Source organism: Podarcis gaigeae (assembly GCF_964106915.1).
Source record: "Podarcis gaigeae genome assembly, chromosome: 2".
Classification (NCBI taxonomy): domain Eukaryota; kingdom Metazoa; phylum Chordata; class Lepidosauria; order Squamata; family Lacertidae; genus Podarcis; species Podarcis gaigeae.
Window position 1 is genome coordinate 71,997,980 of NC_139679.1, and position 15,915 is coordinate 72,013,894.

The 15,915-nt window shown below is 43.2% G+C and overlaps 1 long non-coding RNA gene across 3 annotated transcripts in view; it reads left to right on the forward strand.

Annotated features, from left to right (window-relative positions):
- The first annotated feature begins 9,203 nt into the window (after positions 1 to 9,203).
- LOC310838865 overlaps positions 9,204 to 15,915 on the forward strand; it is a 73,398-nt gene continuing 66,686 nt past the window's right edge. For all 3 annotated transcript variants that reach the window (XR_014561184.1, XR_014561185.1, XR_014561186.1), the window contains exons 1-3: positions 9,204 to 9,278; positions 11,082 to 11,159; positions 12,018 to 12,201. This is a non-coding gene — a long non-coding RNA (uncharacterized lncRNA). The remainder of the gene's footprint in view (positions 9,279 to 11,081; positions 11,160 to 12,017; positions 12,202 to 15,915) is intronic.

Genomic DNA, 15,915 nt, shown 5'->3' on the forward strand with positions numbered 1-15,915 from the left:
TACTTGTGCTTGGAAGTGTCGTAACTGCTTTGTTTGCAATAGCAATGGCAAATTTCAGTGGCACCCTGTAGAATGCCAAAATCTGGCACCCCCTGCCTCTCACCTTCCATTCTATATCATAGTTGTGGTGCCCCCTGCAGCAGCCCCAAGGCTCCATGCCCAGTGCAACTGAACCAGTCATAACTCCCAAAATCCGCCTCTAGCAATAGGTGCACACCCCATAGTTTCCTGCTGAAATCCTGCAATTTTTCATACCACGCATGTTGCGACTCTCCTTTTTTGCTCCACTTTTGTTGCACTTTAGCACGTGTTTAACCCTCCAGATGGCAACAATGCAGTAAGCATCACAGAAGTAACAAAGTGGGCAGCCCAGTATAAACACATCCACCACTAATGCACTATTATTGTGTTAATGACATGTTGGAGAATACACTCACAAAAAAAACCATCAGTCTGGAGGAACTCCATGTTTCAACTTCCTGGGCGCCAAATAGCCACTTTTCTCCTGTGGACCTTCTGTCCATACTGCAAAGTGCAAGCAGGCCATCAAAGTCCCTTTTCCTCTGTCCAGGCAAACAATCACCCCAATTCCCCTCACCTGATCCTTTTTAGTCCTGTATATCTGATTTTGAAGGAGCAAAGAAAGCTGGTTTATACTAAGTCAGACCATGGATTCATCTTGCAGCAGCTCTCCATGGTTTCCGACAGGGGACATTCCCAGCCCTACTTGATGATATCAGGGATTGAACTTGGGAGTTTCTGAGCTCTACCACTGAGCTGTGGCTCTTTCCTAGCATACTTCCATATACAAATTTTTATGTCTAATAGCATCTTCCAGGTGTACCTCTTTCATACCATAGGCCAGCTATATTGGACTGCTCCGCATTAGCCCTGGGCAGTGGGAAGTTGGAGTCCAGAACATCTGAGGACTCATGGCTGGCGAAGGAAGGCTGCCATTGGCAATGGTGGGCCTTGTAAGCTGCCAGATCTGCTTGTGGGTCTGCTGGCTTCCAGAGCAAATGGGAGGCGTAGGATGAAGTAGGTCTCTGTTGTTTGGTGCGAGACGTATAGACCCATTTCTACAAATATCCAGGCAGAGCTCCAGTGGTCCTTGGAGTAACATTTGTTGTGTAACATTTCCTGAAAGAAATCTGAGGATATTGAAAAAGAAAAAAAGAGTTAAGAGACAAGTTACACTGTCATTAGAAAGAAAAGAGAATTAAAACAGATCCTTCATTAAAACGAGCTGAATGTTCCTAATCAGAAGATAGCCATGGCTTCCTAAATGCCTAGGGGGGTTTAGAAATCAGCCTAGACGGTCTCTGGACTGATATCTCATTCAATCTGCACAGGCTGTGCTCTGTTTGGGACATGGAGATTTATTCATCTGGGCAAGCAGGGGTGCACTTCATGGAGTGATTCATGTTCCCGGATGAACTCACTAATGAGCCGAGAGCTCAGCAGTATCTGGTGGCAGGCAGCATAGTGTGTGTCAGGTGAGCTTGTAAAGGTTATTTCTCAATGGCCTTCTCCAAAAAGGAGTCAAACGGTCCAAATTTCTCTGATGGGACATAATCATTCATCACAGAGAGGCTGGGAGGGGGTGGAAAATGGAGCTAGGATTTCTTATCCTCTTTGGGGAGTAGCTCTCCCTTTCTTGCCTGCATTTATCCCCATATCTATTATATTGTGTTTTTTGTTTGGCTGCTGCATACTGTGAGAATCCATGTGAAGAGAGGCTTTAGAGAGTCTCCACACATTCACATGGAGCTAGGAAGAGACACTGGGGCACTGCACATCACTTCTGACACACTCCATCTATACTTTTCATGATTACTATATTATCTCTTTTAAAATAATATGGGTGTGGGTGGGTGTATCTTTTTGATCAGGCATTCCCAAGCCATTGATGCCAACTTTTAGTTGACCTCCGTGCAAAAATATAGATGTAGCATTGTTTTATTGTCTTTTTTTAAGATTCTGAATGAAATGTTTTAAATGTTTTAAATAAATAATAATAATGAGGTTAAAAACCAAGCTCTTGGTTTCCATTAAGCCCTGGAATCCAAGGGCTAAAGAGAAACAAACCAGACGCTCCAGGCATCTGGATCAACTGATTTATGCAGATCAGAGCTTTTCAGACTTTGTCTTCAGAGAACCCTTTCCTTGTTGTCTTTTCTCTTGAGCATCCTCTGCATATTGCAGAGGTCTGGAAAGTGTCCTATGAAGCAAACACAATTGGTGCAATATAGTGATGCATATTCCTTTTGAGTTTCCCTTAGAATACTCCCTGCCTCTGTGCATATGGAGAGAAGGTCACTAGTGGCAGGCAAGCTGACTTATTCTTTTTACTGGAGAAGCCATGAATAAGTATCTGAAGAACACCAGAGTCCTCTGGAACACAATTTGGAAAATGTTGATATAATTCTCAACTAATCATTAGGACCACAGTCAGTGGGAAGACAGCATATGTCCTGTGTTTTAGAATGTGGGGGGTGTACAACAGTATGGGAGAGGGTTGGGTGTTCTAAAGCAGCAAAGTAGAAAGCAGGGTCCTTTCCTGTAGTTGCACATGCACAAAATCCATCTAGACTGCCCTGGTGCGGGGGCCCCTTTAGAAGTGGCCCTGGAGTCCAAATTGCCCCAGTTGCTCCAATTGCCTTAAGGTCAGCCCTGATGAGACTGTGCAGGGGTTGGACTGACAAGCCCTGCAGCTTCTAGGTCCCTGGTGTCACCATTCAGAGTACTGACTCAAGTGGCACTAATAAAGAAAAGTTCCAGGGTGGCAACAGAAAGCAAACTAAAAATGCTTTTGCAGTTCATCAAAACTATCCAGCAATATCAAGTTATAGGAAAACTGGTGCTATTAACAGTAATCCTTCTAGTTGGTTAGTTGGTTCAGCAACTTGCATGCAATAATAATAATAATAATAATAATAATAATAATAATAATAATAATAAATGATGTGTGATGCTAATGATCTCCCTGAAGAGTTAAATGATAACTAATCAGAGGCAGCTACAGTTGCAAATGGCAACAAAATATCTGTGAAAGAAAGAGGAGCAGGTTTGCTCAAGTGTGTTGCAGGTAGAAATATTGTTTGTAAGTGAGAGAGCAATAGTTTACTTGCTCAAATTAACAAATAAGCAAATTTTGAGAAAATTTAAATTCTAGATTAAAATTGATTACTTAATTGAGAAGGGGATTGTAACAAAAACACTGGGGCCTAATTTGAATAGTAGAGTGCCTGGTATCTGGTGGGCAGACCAAACACTTGTCAGGAGAGCTATGAGATTCAGGTGAGGGTCAGATGTCTTGTCAATCCCAGCAGGTATATAACAGGAAGGCCTGCTCCCTGCCCAGGCCTGTGGTCCTCCATGATCTGGAGCAACAGGTTGACAAAGGCTGCCGTAGTCTCAGGAGTCGAAACAGCCCAGGAAAGGAGATGCCAATAATAATGGAGAGCTTGACCACAGTCACTGTTTCTTCTGTCTCCTCAACACCTAAGTGTAAATGTAAGTTAAACCCAACAATTTATGTGGGGAGCAATCCTAAAAAAAAAGCTCAACAACTTTGGGGCAAGATCCTTTAAAAAGCTCAACTTCAATCCTAAAAAATGCTCAACAAATTTGGCCCGCCCTCACGCATGTTCACTTCATCAAATCTGGCCCTCTTTGAACAAAGTTTGGACACCACTGCTTTATATGCTCATTGTCTATGGCTAAGCCCTGAGTTCCTCCAATTAAGGTGCTCTGGAGGGTGCTCTGGCTACAGTACTCTCCATGAAGCTAATGGTAAGAATGGATAGGAGCAGAGTGAGTGGAGTGGAGCTTTCTCTGTGGACATCCTTGCTGGTGATATTCATATGTGCCTATTCTTGTTTACGTTTAAGGGAAAGGGCAAGGCCTTCATGTTTCAGCAGGCTTTTCTGTGGCTGGAAGGCTTGATTGGATTTTAATTGCTGTGGTTTACTGTTTAATTCTGCCTTTAGATCTTTATATGAGGTTTTTTGGTGCCTGGCATGTAATTGCCTTTTAATTACTTTGTAACCAGATTCAGGCTTTGAGACAGGAGGGCCTAGTTGTGTGTGCGCACCAAACCAAGAAGATGCTTGTTGAGCAGGTAGCTCTAGTTGGACTCTAGGGACTTAGCCAAACCTTCTCTCACCACCAAAGGAACACAAGTGAACAGCAGAGAACCTGCACAAGCAACGCTGACACCAAACCCTACATATATTCAGCAAAATAGAAACATTGCCACCCAACCCCAACCCCACCCATCTTTCCCCCCCTCCACCTCTTTCCCCATTTTCTTCCTAATGTCTCAACAAATGAAACTGATTTGTAAAAATGTTACATGAAAAAAAAATACGAGAGACATTGCACATACTTTTGTAAATCAAGAAAATCTATAATGATAATAATAACAAAGGACAGGGATAATATTCTTCCAGGAAATTAGCCAGCATCTGTACACCCCAAAAAGTGTCATTTGAATATTTCTGCTAGTTTCATGCAGTTGCTAAAGGCACAAGAACCCTGTTAGAAAACAAGCTGCCAACCCTAGCCATTAGGAACACTGGACACTGCCTCTTACTATCTAGCTCAGTCCTGTTTATACTGGCGGACAGAGGCTCACTAGCATCTCAAGAAGGAGTCTTTCCCTACTCTACCTGGAGATGCTGAGGACTGAACTTTTTGTATGCAAAAGGAAGCATGTTGTGCCACTGAGCTGCAGCTACAGCCCTTTTCTAAATGAAGCGGTATTAAATGAGGGCAGATAGGGACTCCTCCCTGATCAATTAAACCATGAGCTTACAGAAAACAAATGCACAAAAAGAGCCCACCAAGTCTCTCCAGTGTAGGGTTAGGGAAACTGTGGTCCTCTAGACTGATGGACTCCAATTACCATCAGTCCCAGCCAGCATGGCCAATTGTGAGTGGTGATGAGAGTTGTAATTCAGCAACATTTGGAAGGCTACAGGTGTTCTCTCTCTCCCTATCTCTCCCTCCCCCCCCCCTCTCTCTCTGCTTCAAAGGAACACAGTACTCAGACCTGTCCCATTTAACAACCTGCCTATAGCAATGAGATCTCCCCCACCCATTGGCCCAGAGATTTCCTTTACATCAAGAAAGTGTTTCTAGTTTTTGTATGCAACAAGTGTATGATAAGAAGCAAAGGCACACAATACGAAATCTAAGCCTTGCCATAGCTACTGAAAATGTCATGGGTTACATGTAACGGAATATAAAAATGTCAGCATGAGTTTGCAGACGGCCTAAACCCAGAGCTCCGAGAATTCCGATGCCTAAATATGATCTGGAATCAATGGAATACCAAGAAGTCTGGCCCAGCTAATCTCAGCTTGCTAAACCTTCAAGCTAAGCAGGCAACATAGTTTGCATCATTAGAGGATCTTTTCTTCAACTTTTGGGGTCTGCATTTGCCCCAACCCAAAATTAAACCTGAGGGACAGGAATGCCTGGGATGAAAGAACAGAAAGGGGATGAAAGGAGCAGCTAAGTTGCCTGCATTACAGATTCAGATCTATCTTTCAAGTGCTTTTGCTATTCCTGAGGGGCAGGAAGGTGAAATGAAAGTGAGACTCTGCCTGGCTGTGGATGAAAGAGAATGTCTGATTTCAAGGCATCTCAATCTACCTGCTCTGCCCTTTAAGCTGCTAGGTCAGAGGGATGCTGTGTGGAGGTGAAAGTGATAAACCTGCAGCTTGGAGGGGGGGTCTAGAGGTGTAGGTAAGGATGCATTGCTCTGGGTAGCAGCAAATAATAAGCCATTGATTATTAGCAGGTGGAATTGATGCATTGACAAGGAGCAGAAAGAGAGCCACTCTACGGTCTAAGTTATTCAGAACAAGGGGAGAGAGTGAGTCAATGTACACATTATGAAGGACGAGGCAGTAGAATTCAGGATTCTATCGCTTCAAAATGCAGGTGCTGGATGGAGCAGGGAGTTGCTGCTTCCTCATGTAGAGTAAAGGCTCTGTGGTGGTTTGCACTCAGGAATGGTGGGGTCTAAAGTGGTTCTAAACCAAGCATGGGGGGCCCTTTTCAGCCCAAGGGATGCACTCCCTTCTAGACAATCTTATAGGCGAACCACATGCCAGTTGGGGGAAGGATTAGAGGCAAAAAGGGCAGAGCAACAAATGTGAATGTTACCTTCTGTACAGTCGTCAGGAGCTATACCCATAATTGTGAGCTTGTGATTCCACATCCACATGACAAAACAGGGCCTCAAATGTGGAGCATTATCCAGAGACTTTTCTGGTTGTGAAACTACTTTTGAACACTACCATACATGCTTTGGAGTAGAAACTACTTTTGAACACTACCATACATGCTTTGGAGTAAAAAAAAAATATAGTTGGGAGCTATTGCTAAAGAAGACTCTGAAACTGTTGAGTGTGCAGGTGTATTTCTTGTTTAAGACTTTAAAGCAGATCAAAGTTTTGCAGTGCCCGAAATGAGCAATGATTGTCTCAGATGAACCAATCATGGAGGTATTGTCCTTGGGAACAAAGGGCTCATCCACACTCCTGCTGGTCCCATGCCTAGAAAGCACAGGTCTTGAGTGCTAAATCAGAGCAAGCATCAATCCGGAGAAACCCCAAACTGCCATTTTGCTCCAATTGAGCACTAAAGAGTTGTTTTCCCTGGGGAAAAGCAGCCAGGCAAAAGAACTGTGGATGAGCTGAAACTCTGAGCGAACAGCTTTGTCCAGAGTTGGCAACGGACCACACACAAAGGCCTAGCCAGTTTCCATGCCTTTAGCAGAGCTTAATTGGAAGAAATAGGCAGGTGAGGCATTTCATGGTATAGACGTAAGCATTATATCAAGCTACTGTAAAGACAATGGAGCAGTCGGTGATAATTTTTTTTTCAATGCTCACTCTGTCGCCTGCAGAACTGAATGTGGTATTCCTTGCCAAACATCTCTAATTTCTGGATGTGGAGCCAATTAGGTATACCTGACCCAATTGCGTCTGCCAGTTAAGACTCCTCATTAGCTGAATCTGAAGAAGCTGGTGGATGTTGGAGCTGGAAGACCACAGTCTCATTTGCCCATCTGAGTGATAGTGATTGATATCACAGCTGTGTTGGCATGTTTGCATCGCAAAAGGACAGACTCCTGGTTGCATAGCCCTGATGCCGAGTGAAGGAGTGTTAATGTGGCATGCGGCGTCCTCAAATCTTAGAAGAGAAAGGCAGCCTATTAAAGGGAACTTACACAGCTCAGAGTCCTTTTCATTAACAGGCCGATTAGATTTTCCATAGCCCTAAATATGAACAGCTGACACTTATGCTTCAAGACCCTGATAGAAGCTGGATCTTGGCAACCAATCAAAATTCATCCTTCACATGCCCCAGGATTAGCCGAGTGAAAGGAACTAGTCTTGTAAAGCTGTCATGTAGAAGGTTACTGTTGATTTAGGGCCACTGAGTCTTGAACCCTTGACCTTGTCTAAGCCCATCCATAACAGTTCCATGGCACCCTCTTGACATCGGAAGGGGGATTCACGCCCATCCCTGGTGGCTTAAGCACATGCACATGTGGTTGGAAGTCAGGAGAGCCGGCTCTCTATTCTTGGCTCAAGCTCGCTCTGTGACCTTGGCACTTTTTCACAAATGATTTTGTGTGAGTCACTTCTAAACTTGCAGGCATTCGTAAAATGGATTTAATAAAAACAAAACTTGGGAGCGGGGGAGGGAAAGTAGTCAGAATGGCTGAATGAACAAGGAACGATGAGACAGATTGATGTTTTGCAAACTAAAAGAAGGATTCCAAACAAACAAACAAACAAAAATCCAGCAGTTGTGGATGGAAACAGATGGTTAAAATCAGAACATTGCAGTATTGAAACTTGCTTTTTAAAAAAACAAAAAAAAAAAACCTCATTCAGGAAATAGAGGGATGTTCGAAACTGAGAAAAGTTTGAGGGTAGGTGTTTCAGAGAAGCATAGAACTGTAGAGTTAAGAGGGGAACTTTACTCAAGTGCATTGCGTTTTGGTATCATTTGGTTCCTCACCCAAAACCAAAAGTAACAGTTTTCTCCCAGAAAGAGAGGGGAGGGGAAGGTGTGCAAATGCAGCATTAAGGTCAAAAAGTCAGAATTATTTACACATAGATGACTTTCAAAATATGTTCAGCTAGTACATGGGCCAATTATATTAGTTTCCATTCTCTGCAGTAGCAATTTTTAGAAGATTTTAAGACCCCATGAAACTTGGTCCGTTGCACTTTTCATTATCTGTTACTGTGTATGTGTAAATAAACTAGTATAGCAGTGTGGTTTATTGTTGTTACTAGTTCTTTGGGTTTAATTTGTTTCCCGGTGCGGGGAGGGGCGTTAATTCTTCCCCCCTCCCCCAAGGTAAAAGAGCAATCCTAACTCCAGACCCACATTGTCAAAGGGGGTTAGGGTGAGGCAGATTTGTCCCTCCGCCTAGATTCACTGGGTTCATGTGGCAGGGGGTGGGGGCTTTGGTATTGCAGAGGCCCCTTCTCTGCGGCACCTCCAGAAATTGTAGCAGAGTTCACACTTGGGTACCAGTGGTATGCATCGTAAGGCCAGAAACAGTGCTATGGTAGGTGGCAGTAGAGCTAGCAATTGATCTACCCTATCCAATGCAGGCTTATTTCTGAGGGAGGTGCCTAATATTGAAATGTCAAGAACAACTTCCCCCACCCTTCTGCTCTAGTTAGCCGTTCCCTGAAGTAGAAAAATTAAGCAGAAAACCTATTGGAGGTGGATGGATGTAAACATTTTTAATGTCATTAGGAAGTAACATTTTGATTGCAAATAAAAGGGATGAGATCATTTTGGAAAGTTTCTCAGCCAACCCTGTTTCTAAGTGGAAAATTCCAGAACATTCTCCTCAAGTCATGTTTATCCTTCACCTCCTCCAAAGAGCTCAGAGTGATGTATGTGGTTCTAACCCAGCACTTCATTTTATCCTCACAATCCCATGATGTAGATTAAGCTGATAAAATGATTAGCCTAAGGCCACCAGTGAACTGCGTCTCCCCACTCTGTCAATTGGACAGGCCTCCTCTGTACTAGATATTTAAAGCAGTACCATCCTACTTTAAGCAGCCATGGCTTCACAAACACACAAGCATTCTGGGAACTATAGTGTGTTACAGGTGCTGAGAGTTGTTAGGAGACCCCAATTCCCCTCAGAGACAGCTGCAATTCCCAGAATTCCCTGGGGGGAGAGATTGACTGTTAAACCACTGTAGGAATTGTAAGTCTGTGAGGTAATTTCCAAAGCAAATCAAAATGGGTGCTCAATAAGTACCGTATTTTTTGCACCATAACACTCACTTTTTTCCTCCTAGAAAGTAAGGGGAAATGTCTGTGCGTGTTATGGAGCGAATGCCTACAGATGGTGGGGGGATCTGCTGCAGTCGTGAGCAGAGGATCCATGGTTCCCCTTCCTTCCCCTTCTCCGTGGCTCGCTTTGAAACAGCAAAGCAAGAGAAGAGCCGCTGAGTGAGGAGGAGAGAGGAACAGAGAGCCTGCTTGCTTTAAAGGAGCAAAGCGGGAGAGGAGAGGAGCCGCTTACACTTGTGTAAGCGGCTCCTGTCCGGTTGGCTCCTTTAAAGCAAGCAGGCTCTCTGTCCCTCTCTCCTCCCCACTCAGCTGGCTAAATAGCAGCAAAGTTTTTCAGCGAGCTGGGGAGGAGGGAGAGAAGCAGAGCCTGCTTGCTTCTCCTCTTATACCCCTCTTCTGCATTATTAACAGCATCCTTCTCCACCCACCCCACGTGTGTTCCTTGTCCCTTGAGTGCTTTTCCTTCCCTCCCCACTTAAAACGTGGTTACAAAGCACGGATCCACATGGATCCTCAGGATTTCTGCATTGGGTCACCCCAAATTCACCATCAGATCACATAGCATGTCCATGGCTACAGCTTGCACCAAAAGAATCACGCACCCACTGTTGCCTGGGGCCGCAGTGGTGCAAAAACGTGGTTACAAAGCATGGATCCTCGGGATTTTTGCATTGGGCTACCACAAACTCACCGTCAGATCACTTGTCTGTGGCCACAGCATGAACCACAAAAATCATACATCCACTGTTTCGTTTAGAATATTTTTTTTCTTGTTTTCCTCTAGAAACTATGTGTGTGTTATGGTCGGGTGCGTGTTATAGAGCGAAAAATACGGTACATTGTCTGGGGTTTATTATAATGGCTACATTCAGGTGTAACGCTGGCCATAAACCATAGCTTGCAAACTTTGGCTTTCCAGTCATTGTTTGGGGGAAACAAAGCATGAATGCTGCTTCAGACATGACACTAAACCAGCTGTTCTGTGGTTTACTTCCTTGCTCCAGGAAGAGAGGTGCAAAACTGGTGATACTTGTGATCATTTGTGTTCTGATAATGCAGTATTTAGTGCACATCCTAATTTTCCTGAGCTATGTTTTATAGAGGTGGTACTCTAAACATGGCCAATGTGAGAATAAGTCTCACATAAATCTGAGTATGTTACCTGAAAGGAAAGTTTCAAAGTTGATCAAGAGAAGGAATTCCTATCCCACATAAGCTTGCAGGCCTCTGGCTGCCTGGTGGAACAAGAGGGTGATATTCATCACTGGACTCTAGTAATTGGGCCTTGAATTTTGTTTTATTGGCTTTTTCTCCAGGCAGAAAGAGCAACTTGGAGCCAAACCCAGCTCTCTCGTCTACCAAGGGAACTGTGAAGCAAAAAGCCTTTATTGCAATTTGATTCCCAAAGTGTGTGTATAAAACAGTGCTCTGAGCGCGCGCGCACACACACACACACGATTATTATTATTAGGAAGGTGAAAACCTGAAACTGCACGTGTTCTCTCTGGGTCCCTAGTCCTGTGTAATCAATCACAGCTTGGCCCAGTCTCCTCCACCTGTTTCCTTTCCCCAGTTTGCAGTGTCAGAACAGACCCAGAGTATAATGGGGCGGTTGGGGTGGGGGGAGGAAAGCAGTATAGCAAGGCACCCCATTAGTTAGCCTGTTTGTCTGGCCTTCATCAAGACAGTTTCTGAGCCTGCCACAATCTCTTAACCTGTTTCTACAGCTGCTCTAAGAAACTGAATTTATAGCCGGTGGGAAATTCCAACGCGGAAGGAAAAGTGAAATCTCAAATACTCTCTAGGTAAAGAAAATGTTTCGTTTATTATTACTTATTTGTTATTGTCATCAAACACCAAGTTTGGGGTTGCTTGCATACTGAGTGTACTTTGCGGTGGTGGGAGAAAGGAGGGAGACGAGAGCTAGGGGGATTCTGCTGGCCTGGTCTCTTGATATGGGGCTCGTAGAACAGAATGTGGAATGGATGTCATGCGAGTGCTCTCCCGGGACTCGTAACTGGCATCTGCTAGTCTAACTGCCTGTTCCTAGAGTGGAATAATAAGTATTAAAAGGCTTTTAATCCATTTTATTCTTCGGCTATTATGAGACAGCAGAAGCTCAGGCAGTGCCAATCCTGTTCACCCACCTCCGCAAGCTTTCCCCTCTCTGAAGCTCACTAGCAATGCTTTTCTGGCAGTGGGCCGTGATCCTGGGGTAATCTTAAACTCTCTCTTTGGAAAGTTTTTTAAAAATAAATAAATAAAATAAACAATTTTTTTTACAAACCTAGAACAGCAGCAACTTCCCAAATGTTTTCAAGTGGGGAAGATTCCACCAGACACCCCCCCCCCCCGTCCCCCGGAGAATGAAACTAAGGCATGGGGATCTAAAGTCCATTGTAAAAATGTCACTTCTGCATAGATTTTGATGATAAATATAACAGCTCAATTGACATTTTACATGCAAATCAAATTGAAACGCTCATGGGATTAAGTACCAGCTCAAGCCAGCTGCTTTGAGGTAGATCTTTCCCATGGGAACACTGAAAGCCTCTTGTTCTGAAGTGGCCCCTCCCCACAAAGAACTGGGAGGGACCAGTCTGGGCTTGACAGTGGAAAACTTTCTGCATGGAAATGTCCTGAAGTCCACCTTCCCTCTCCAGGTCAGTGCTTCCTTCCTTTTCATGACATCTGTCTCAGTCAAGGGATGGCATGGCAGGGGTGCCCTGGAGCTCTTGTCTGTGTCAGTGACATGTTCCCACCAGTTTGCCACCAGCACACCCCAGGCTCCGTATCATTCTGGCCATTACTGTCAGTAAGAATGACGATAATTGACTTGTCTAACAGGTAAGAAAGCAGCCACCATTATCTGCTCCCAACAAGGGGCCTCTTGTTATATTTTAACCCTGAATCCATAGGTAAATCCAATTTAAGATAGTGGCCTGTCTTCTCTTTGGAGCTCTGTCTTACTTTGCACAGTCTTGAGGTCTTAGCTCACAGGTAAGAGTGAATGCTTTGCAGGTAAACACATCCAGGTTCAATCCCCAGTATCTTGGAGAGCCACTGTCACCTGGAGTACTGAGCTAGATGACGGGTCAGTGGTCTGGCTCATTAAAAGGTGGCTTCCTATGTCCATGGTCCACTGACTTTAGTCCCCGTATTTGGCACCAGGAACTGACTGCAAATGTTTCAGGCTGGAGTCAGAAAAGTGGGAAGAGCCAAAGACAAGGAGATCAAGCAGGAAGATGTGGAACAGGAAGCATCATTTAGAAAGTTGATAAACATGTATAGCAGAGTAGCAGGACTAGGATGGAAGTAACACCACCATGTTAATTTAAAATGTGCTTATTCCTGTCCATTTCTGTAGTCCAAAAAACAAACAAAATCCCATGATTTTGCAAGTTTTGCGAGGGAAGCCAGATGTACATTAATTCTTCAACGGAGGAGAGGGAAGTACCATTCACATTGAATGAGGCAGTGGTGCATCATCTCCTCAAGAAGACCTCTCTGGGGAAGGTGATGTCATCCATTCAAGATGGCACCTTAACTTGGCTCTCTCCACCCACCCCGGGACAAGTTTAGTTCTAAACTGCTTCATTAGTTATCCAGACTCTCAAACTCTAGTAGATTTGGGTGGTAAGTAAGAATCTTACTCTGGATTCTTATTTACTTACCACAACTTTGATTGATCCAAGAAAGAAGACTTCCTTCTAATATGGCCATCTGACCCTCTAAAAGAGACCAAGGCAAGTCTCAAGATGAATACTGAGCCATGGTTTATTTGGTACAGCAACTTTGCACTAACTGAGCACAGTAATGGAATAAAGCAACCAACCTTTCTGAGAGGAAATAGCTAAAGTCTCCTCTACAATGGCAGATCCAGTGACCTTCTTCTTCTTTGGTGATCACTCGTAGCCAAGTAAGATTGTCTTCCGTGAACACAGTCTTAACGGAGAGTCCGGAAGTGACTGTGGAGGCCAATTGTGGATCCACATGTCCTTCCACAGTGAGGACATAGGTTTCCCATAGGTGGGAGTTGATCATGGTGAGGGTTTGCCAAACGTGCCTTCCTCTTAGCATGTTTCTCCCTTTCGTCCTGAGTTTGAGCATCTTCAAAGTCCATGACACCTTTGGTAAAGGCTGTTCTCCAGTTTGAGTGCTTGCAGACCACTGTTTCCCAATTGTCTGTGTTTCTACTACATTTTTTTAGATTTGCCTTGAGAGAGTCTTTAAACCTCTTTTGTTGACCACCAGCATTACGCTTTCCATTTTTAAGTTCGGAATAGAGTAGTTGCTTTGGAAGATGATAATCAGGCATCTGAACAACATGAATTTGCTGTTGAAGAATCATTGCTTTGACAATCGTGATCTTTGCTTCTTCCAGTACACTGGCACAGCTAACACAGCTATGGAAAAAAAATTTAAATAACAAGATGAGATGACTGTTAAAAATAATAAACACTCACAAGCTAAATTGAAGCTCCACCTTTACTTTAAAGATAGGGAACACCATTATATATTAGAGCAAGAGGAATACCTGAGACTTTTGACAAGGCGAATCTCTCTGTAGCATTTGTCACATGGGTCAATGCTAATCTTCAAGCACAGGAAACATTGAGGGTTCCCCATGCTTTCCATCCCAAATCAAAGCAGGAGGGAAATCCACAAAACATTTGGTTTGCTCATTTTTCTGTTAAAAACCCAGTAACGCAACTTCTTAGAAATTCTGATTCTATCAAATGTGAAGGGAAAGACATTTCAATTTATCAATATCTGTGTCCAAAAATTCTTCAAAGACAAAGAGACGTTGGTCTATATTTGACTTTGCTGCAGAAGGCAGGAATATGTTGCAAATTGAGTTTTACATTTAAAGTTACTATAATGCACAATGGCTAATTCAGAAGCAGCAGATACCCACCCTTAAAATTGGAGAAGGACAGACTACAAGTGATAATAAAGACACTTTAGAGCAATTTAAATCTTTTTATAGAACACTGTGTACCACTGAAGGTTTGGACCTAACTGAATCCAACAATATTTAAGTCATATCCCACTGTCCACCTTCACTCCAGGGCACTGAGAATTCTGTAGAACTGTAGAAATGTAGAGCTGGAAATAACCCCGAGGGCCATCTAGTCCAATCTCCTACAATGCAGGAATCTCAACGAGACCATACATGACAGGTGGCCATCCAGCCTCTGCTTAAAAAATTCAAGAAGAAATGAAGGGTCTAAAATTCTCCAAGGACTCAGCCACATTGGCTTTATGTGTTGTATATGCATTATAACACTGTGACACCAGATCACCATCTGTGGTGGAGTTCCGTTTTTGCCAACCCGATTTCTCATACAGAGTTTACAACGCATTTAACTGAAACGCTTCTTTGATGCGTCTGGATCCAGCCCAAGTCTCCAGTCTTGAACAGTTATACAGGGATCTTTTATAAAATGTTCCAATTAGTCCCATTTTTTTACTGATACTGTTTTAGAGATACAATCAGGTGGTCAGATCCCTAGTACCTGTAAGTTGACCACTTTTGCTGTCATACACAAACTTTTTAAGGACATCTTAAACAATTGTGGCAAACGATTATGACAACAATTGTGGCCAATTTGCTGAGTAAGCAAATGGCTATCTATCTGAACCTAACAACAGCCCAGTAGATTTTAATTTTTTAATACATACTGGCTGGTATTCAGCAAATGTTTATTCAGAGTAGACCCACTGAAATTAATGACCATGACTAACTTGTGGCCATTCATTTCAGTGGATCTACCCTGAGTAAAGGTTAGCTGAATGCAAGACAACACATTTATATTTATTATAAAAACACCTATACCACCCTCCAGTAGTAATTCCCAGGACAGTTTAGATAAAAGGAAAATAAAAAAAAATTAATATAAAGGTAAACCTGTAAAAACAAACACAAACCAACTAAAAAGGCAGTAGATCTTGAGAGCCAGATAAAAAGAATCAGCAGGACTAAAATTAAGCATAATATTATGCATGCATAACTGCCTCCTTCCAAAACTTAGGAAGCCACAAAACTATTTAGGATGGGGAATACCAAAGACCATTCCCCCAGTGAAATACCACACAATAGACTGGCAACATAGGACACTACAAAGGCTAATGTTATATTGTGTTTAGGATTGGGGAGACAATCTCCATTTTTTGTATGCCCTGATAAAGCAGACACTAAGATACTAAGACATTTCATCTCATTTTTAATATATCTATTTTTATTACTTTGTAAACAAAGCAAATCTGGAAAGTCCTGTCAGTTTTTTCAATGGGCAAATAAGACTCTCCCATCTCCTTGATTTTCTCCGCCCTCTTCTTGGGTCTCACTCTCTAGCCCTCTCTTGGGAGACTCCGCTATGTTATGTCCATCAACACAGGCCCCAAAGTGTCTTTTCTCTATCCTCCACAAACAATTTTTATATTGATTCCCAAGCAGAGCTCCTAATCCTTCCATAATAAATCACTTGCCGGCGCTCAGATCCACTTAGGGAGGCAATGTTAGTCTACATGGGAAAGGATTTCTTTGCATTCCCATAA